General features: G+C 45.1%; 2 non-coding genes across 2 annotated transcripts; both read left to right on the plus strand.

The window, feature by feature from the left end:
• Positions 1-2,831: 2,831 nt before the first annotated feature.
• trnaa-ugc (transfer RNA alanine (anticodon UGC)) lies at positions 2,832-2,904 on the plus strand. The gene has a single exon. It is a non-coding gene; the product is annotated as a tRNA-Ala (tRNA).
• A 3,263-nt stretch (positions 2,905-6,167) lies between these two features.
• trnav-aac (transfer RNA valine (anticodon AAC)) lies at positions 6,168-6,240 on the plus strand. Its single transcript has one exon. It is a non-coding gene; the product is annotated as a tRNA-Val (tRNA).

The following is a 6,240-nucleotide window of genomic DNA, read 5'->3' on the forward strand; positions in this document are numbered from 1 at the left end:
CTCGACAAAGACGTGGGTGCGAATCCAACCGCTGCCATTTCTGCTGATCGTTTCCAACGACGCAGCTGGTTACAATGCTGTTTCGAGTCCTGCTGCGTTTCTGTTTAAAACCGAAGCAAAATGTGTCTGCTTCCCGGGCAATTTAGTGTGGTGTGGGAATGGGCCGACTTTTCCAGTGCCTGTGCTGTCATGATCGTGCCCGCCTCCCGCGCGGAAAATCGCAAACAGCTCTCCTGTCCAAGACAAGTTGTGCGTTTATTGGAACCGAATGGAGGCTGTTATTTCATTTCTGCTGTGAAACAAAGTCCTGCGGTGGCTCGACTCGTCGTTATTTTGTTTTCTGCCAATGGGAAAATCGTTCCAATGAATTGCGATGTTAAATGTTATTGAATCTATCCTTCATTTCCGTCCTGCAGACATCGGAAGGGAAAGGTAATGTAATCGAGACTGTGATTTGTGAAATTCACTTTTTATGGCCCATTCTTATTAGGTTCTTTCTTTCTCTCTTTTCAGTATTGATAGGGAAATGGTGGTGGGTGCAACCAAGCCACAGGAATGGCGGCAGGGGCTGATTCCGGTAGTGTAGTGGTCATCGCGTTCATCTAAAACGTGAAAAGTCCCCAGTTCGAAACGCGGCAGAAACTGTGTTGTTTTTCGACTGCAGCATTTAACATGGACAAGAACGGAGCTTTCTTGCTTGCTTTCCCATCTGCAAACTGCCTTCGAATTTGCTTGAACAAATTTGCTCTCGGAGTGAAATGTAATGCAACTCCATTTAATTACTGTGCAAAGTACTGTAAATATTTCTCCAACCTGGTTGTGATCATATGCCATTCTGTTTGAGAGTGCAGTGGCCTTCTGGTCCTTCCACTAAAAGCAGTACCGCATTGGCATTGCTTGCGCAGGCGGCCCGTTTCCAAGACAGGAAAGAAGCTGATGCGCAGGTGTCACAGCGCACCACGGATTCCTGAACTAATCGGTGTGTCAAATGTACCCCCAAAGTCGTATATGAAAGACATCATTTGGAAGCTGTCTGTCGTTATTCAACGTGCGAGAGTTGTCACCAGAAGTCCTGAAACATGTTTTCGACCAGTTTGCACATTAGTGGCTCATTCAATCAGCAACAGCAATGAAAGAAATGACACTCTCAGGGGAACCTCTGCACCTGGGCTTTCATAGCGTTGCTAGTATTAAGGTGCGCCCCGAGATCCAAGCCACGTTGGAACAGGAACGGAGGAATCGGCAGAGAGGCTACAGAATGACATCGCATTCGTTTGGTTTTCTTTAAATCACTGACGAGCAGGAAAATGTAAATGGGGAGGGCGAGTGGCTGCTTCGGTGGCCACTTTATATTGATGTTGAAAACAAACGTAAAATGGGTTTGCATCACAGGGAACCATCTGTGGTGTGGGATACTGCCAAATATTTCAAAATGTCTCTCCTGTCGTGTTCGTGTTCGCCTCCCACTCGGAAAATTGCAATCAGTTCTGCCGTCCCAGGCAAGTTGAGCTTTTACTGGAACTGAATGGAGACTGTTATTTTATCGCTGTTGTGAAACCAAGTCCTACCCTGACTCTACTCGTTGTTATTTGGGTTTCTAGCTCTTGGGAAAATCGTTCCAATGAATTTCGATGTCATACCTTGTTGAATTTCTCCCATTTCCTTCATTTCCATCCTGGAAACATCGGCAGGGAAAGGTAATCTAATCGAGACTGTGTGTGGTGAAATTCACTTTTTACTGCCAATTCTTATTATGTTCTTTCTTTCTCTCTTTTCAGCATTTTCTGGAAAGTGGTGGTGCACTAAGGCTGCAGAATGTTTGAAAGAGTCGTTTGGAAATACCCTGTTGTTAGTTGTGAGATTACTTTATGACTCATGCCCTCGGATTGTATCACATTTAGCATTCATGCATCTCTGTGTCTGAAAATGCATGAGGTATGCCAGTTTTGTTTGTTTTCCTTGTTAAATGCTGTCTGTTTTGCGATTCGCTCAACACATTTCGATTTAACAGGGTTTCTGAGGTAACTTCAGCAGCAAAAATCCTCAGCTGAGGATCTGGGAAAAATTCACAGAGTATGGTCAGTCGGAGCTAAAGTAAGGAAGTCGTTCGTTTCAGCAGTGTTTCACAAATCTACCTTTCCCGTGAGCAGTCGAACAGGCTAAATGATTGTGCCACAGACTGCGACGGCAAACTCCGCTAAAAAGTAATCCTTTAAAGCCGGTGGAAGCAACATGACGTTATTGGGGTAGATCGTGAAAAAATATATTCCGGTGGACCTCGTCCACGCTCACCACATAGCCAAAATTAAACAAGTCACGTTCCCCAGCATTTGGCCCCAATCCCTCTAAACACATCCTATTCAGAATCTCACCTGATTACCTTTGCAATTTTCTGAGCGTAATAGCCTCCTCCACTTCCTCTGGTAGATCATTCCAAACACGCACAACCTTCTTTACAGGAAATGTGCCTCAGGTCCTTTGTCACTTTCAGCCCACTCACATTAAAGCTGTGCTGTCGAGTTTTCAACTCACACCAACTTGTGTAAAACACGTAAGTATTCAGTTTACCACCCTTCCATCAGGTCATGTCGCAGCTGTTACGCTGCTGGGAAAGTCGTCCCAGCCTATTCCGCCTCGCCCTGCTGTACAAACATCGACGACATCTTTGTCTATATTTTGTCATCAATTTAACGTGTCTTTTTGTTTACGTTTTCGGGATGTCGATTACGCTGGACTCCAACGAGCTATTGGAAACAGAAAGGTGAAAAGAAGAACGGATTCAACTTTCAGTGCCGGATTCCACTGTGCAGCCGCACGCCCTGCTCCGGCTGGTTCCTGTAGTGTGGTGGTCATCACGTTCGCCTTGCACGCGAAAGGTCCCCAGTTCGAAACTGGGCAGAAACTGCTTTGTTCTTCAACTGCAGGCTTTTATATGGACAAAAGCTGTTTTTTCTTGCATGCTTTCCCATCTGCAAACCTGCCTTCGAATTTGCTTGAACAAATCTGCTCTGGTCGTGAAATGTAATGCAATTCCATTTAATTACAGTGCAAAGCGTTGTTAAGTTTTTCTCCAACCTGGTTCTGATCATATGCCATTCTGTTCCTTCCACGAAAAGCAATACCGCATTTGCCTTCCTTTGCGCAAGCGGCTCGGTTCAAAGACAAGAAAGAAGCAGATGCTCTGGTGTCACAGCGCACCAGGAATTCCTGAACTTGTCTGTCTGTCAAATGTACACCAAGGTCGTCTCAGAAAGACCTCATTTGGAAACTGTCAATCGTTATTCAACGTGCAAGAATTGGCACCAAATATCCTGAATCATGTTTTGGTGCAATTCGCACGTTAGTGGCTCATTCAATCAGCAACAGCAATGAAAGAAATTACACTCTCAGAGGATCCTTTCGACTTGCGCATTCATAGCGTCGCTAGTATTAAGTTCCGCCCCGAGATCTAAGTCATGTTGGAACTGAAATGGAGGAATCGACAGAGAGGCTGCAGAATGACATCGCATTCGTATGGTTTTCTTTAAATCACTGACGAGCAGGAAAATGTAAACGGGGAGGGCGAGTGGAGAAATGAGGCAGTTGCAGCTCTGGTGAAATTCCTTCTTTGTGATTCACTCATCAACCAGAGACGTGAAGGTGACTCAGGCGTGAAAGCTCTTCACATCGTGAACAAAAAGCACTCAAGGGCAGTTAGCACCTCTTCTGGAGTGGGGGTGGGTTGAGGTAATTGCCTTTTTACTTCTGTTACTATGTTCAGAAACTGGCTTTTAGCTTGAGGTGAACAGAAACTGCATTTCTAAAAAGCTCCACGGAATTTAGCAAAATGTATTGAGTCGCTTCTCCTCGATTCCCACATAGGTTTCCAACTCAGTTGGTATCCATGTGGCTCATGTCCAGGAGTGAACAACTCAGCAGCAAATTGCACGGTTAAGGTAAAAGGCAAGGAAAGTGGCATCTCGAACTGGCTCCGAGGTCAGAGCATTCTCACAATGAGATCTGTCGTTCTCATGTGATCTGTCGTTCTCGGATTGTAATGCTACCTCCGGTTTTAGGGTGGAGAACATTCTTTGGGACTCTTATTCTGAAAAAAAAAACAGACACAGTGACTGAAACTATGCTGCACGGTATGATGTGGATCACGGCCTGCTCAGGTTTGTGCATTTTCCCTGTAGTCCGGTGTGTTTCGTGTTCCGTGTAAACGTGAAAGTCATCCTGTTTCGAGCAATGGGTGAAATCATTTAGCAAAGCAAGAACTGAAATTCCAGTAATGTCAAGCAACTCATGGTTATTTGACCAAATCATAAGCGTACCCATATTCTCGCGCACTCACAGATACATTTGTAGCTGAAAGAAGTCTGAGAAGATAGACTCAGCTTACCATTGATTTTTGTCTGGATTGATGGGCTATCAATATTTGCTGCGAAATTGACATTGTAGCCGGGCACATTCCAGCAGCTGTGCGAGTCCGAGAGGAATCATGGAACCCTTTTCATGTGACTTTGCATCTGTTGATATGCAGGAGCACAATTGGAAATAGAAGAAAATGAGGCGTCGCGGCCGAATGGTAGTGTGGCCGAGCGGTCTAAGGCGCCGGATCCAGGTTTCAGTCTCGAAAGGGGCCATTTCGGCTGATTAACTCCAAAGCTGCAGCATTGTTAAAATGCTGTTTCGTGCCCACTGTATATTGATGTTGAAAACAAAAGTAAAATGGGTTTGCATCCCAGGGAACCATCTGTGGTGTGGGATACTGCCAAATATTTCAAAATGTCTCTCCTGTCGTGTTCGTGTTCGCCTCCCGCTCGGAAAATTGCCAACTGTTCTGCCGTCCCAGGCAAGTTGAGCTTTTACTGGAACTGAATGGAGACTGTTATTTTATTGCTGTTGTGAAACCAAGTCCTACGGTGACTCTACACGTTGTTATTTGGATTTCTAGCTGATGGGAAAATCGTTCCAATGAATTTCGATGTCATACCTTGTTGAATTTCTCCCATTTCCTTCATTTCCGTCCTGGAAACATCGGCAGGGAAAGGTAATCTAATCGAGACTGTGTGTGGTGAAATTCACTTTTAATGGCCAATTCTTGTTATGTTCTTTCTTTCTCTCTTTTCAGCATTGTCTGGAAAGTGGTGGTGCACTAAGGCTGCAGAATGTTTGTAAGAGTCGTTTGGAAATGCCCTGTTGTTAGTTGTGAGATTACTTTATGACTCATGCCCGCGGACTGTATCACATTTAGCATTCATGCATCTCTGTGTCTGAAAATGCATGAGGTATGCCAGTTTTGTTTGTGTTCCGTGTTAAATGCTTTCTGTTTTGCGATTCGCTCAACACATTTCGATTTAACAGGGTTTCTGAGGTAACTTCCAGCAGCAAAAATCCTCAGCTGAGGATCTGGGAAAAATTCACAGAGTATGGTCAGTCGGAGCTAAAGTAAGGAAGTCGTTCGTTTCTGCAGTGTTTCACAATACTACCTTTCCCGTGAGCAGTCGAACAGGCTAAATGATTGTGCCACAGACTGCGACGGCAAACTCCGCGAAAAAGTAATCCTTTAAAGCCGGTGGAAGCAACATGACGTTATTGGGGTAGATCGTGAAAAAAGATATTCCGGTGGACCTCGTCCACGCTCACCGCATAGCCAAAATTAAACAAGTCGCGTTTCCCAGCATTTGGCCCCAATCCCTCTAAATGCATCCTATCCAGAAACTCACCCGATTACCTTTGCAATTTTCTGAGTGTAATAGCCTCCTCCACTTCCTCTGGTAGATCATTCCAAACACGCACAACCTTCTTTACAGGAAATGTGCCTCAGGTCCTTTGTCACTTTCAGCCCACTCACATTAAAGCTATGCTGTCGAGTTTTCAACTCACAGCAACTTGGGTAAAACACATAAGTATTCAGTTTACCAGCCTTCCATAAGGTCATGTCGCAGCTGTTACGCTGCTGGGAAAGTCGTCCCAGCCTATTCCACCTCGCCCTGCTGTACAAACATCGACGACATCTTTGTCTATATTTTGTCATCAATTTAACGTGTCTTTTTGTTTACGTTTTCGGGATGTCGATTACGCTGGACACCAACGAGCTATTGGAAACAGAAAGGTGAAAAGAAGAACGGATTCAACTTTCAGTGCCGGATGCCACTGTGCAGCCGCACGCCGGTCTGTGGCTGGTTTCTGTAGTGTAGTGGTCATCACGTTCGCCTAACACGTGAAAGGTCCCCAGTTCGAAACTGGGCAGAAACT

This window comes from Chiloscyllium plagiosum, unplaced genomic scaffold (assembly GCF_037043375.1).
Source record: "Chiloscyllium plagiosum isolate Xiang-an unplaced genomic scaffold, Cpla_swu_hap1 HiC_scaffold_21, whole genome shotgun sequence".
In the NCBI taxonomy this organism is placed as follows: domain Eukaryota; kingdom Metazoa; phylum Chordata; class Chondrichthyes; order Orectolobiformes; family Hemiscylliidae; genus Chiloscyllium; species Chiloscyllium plagiosum.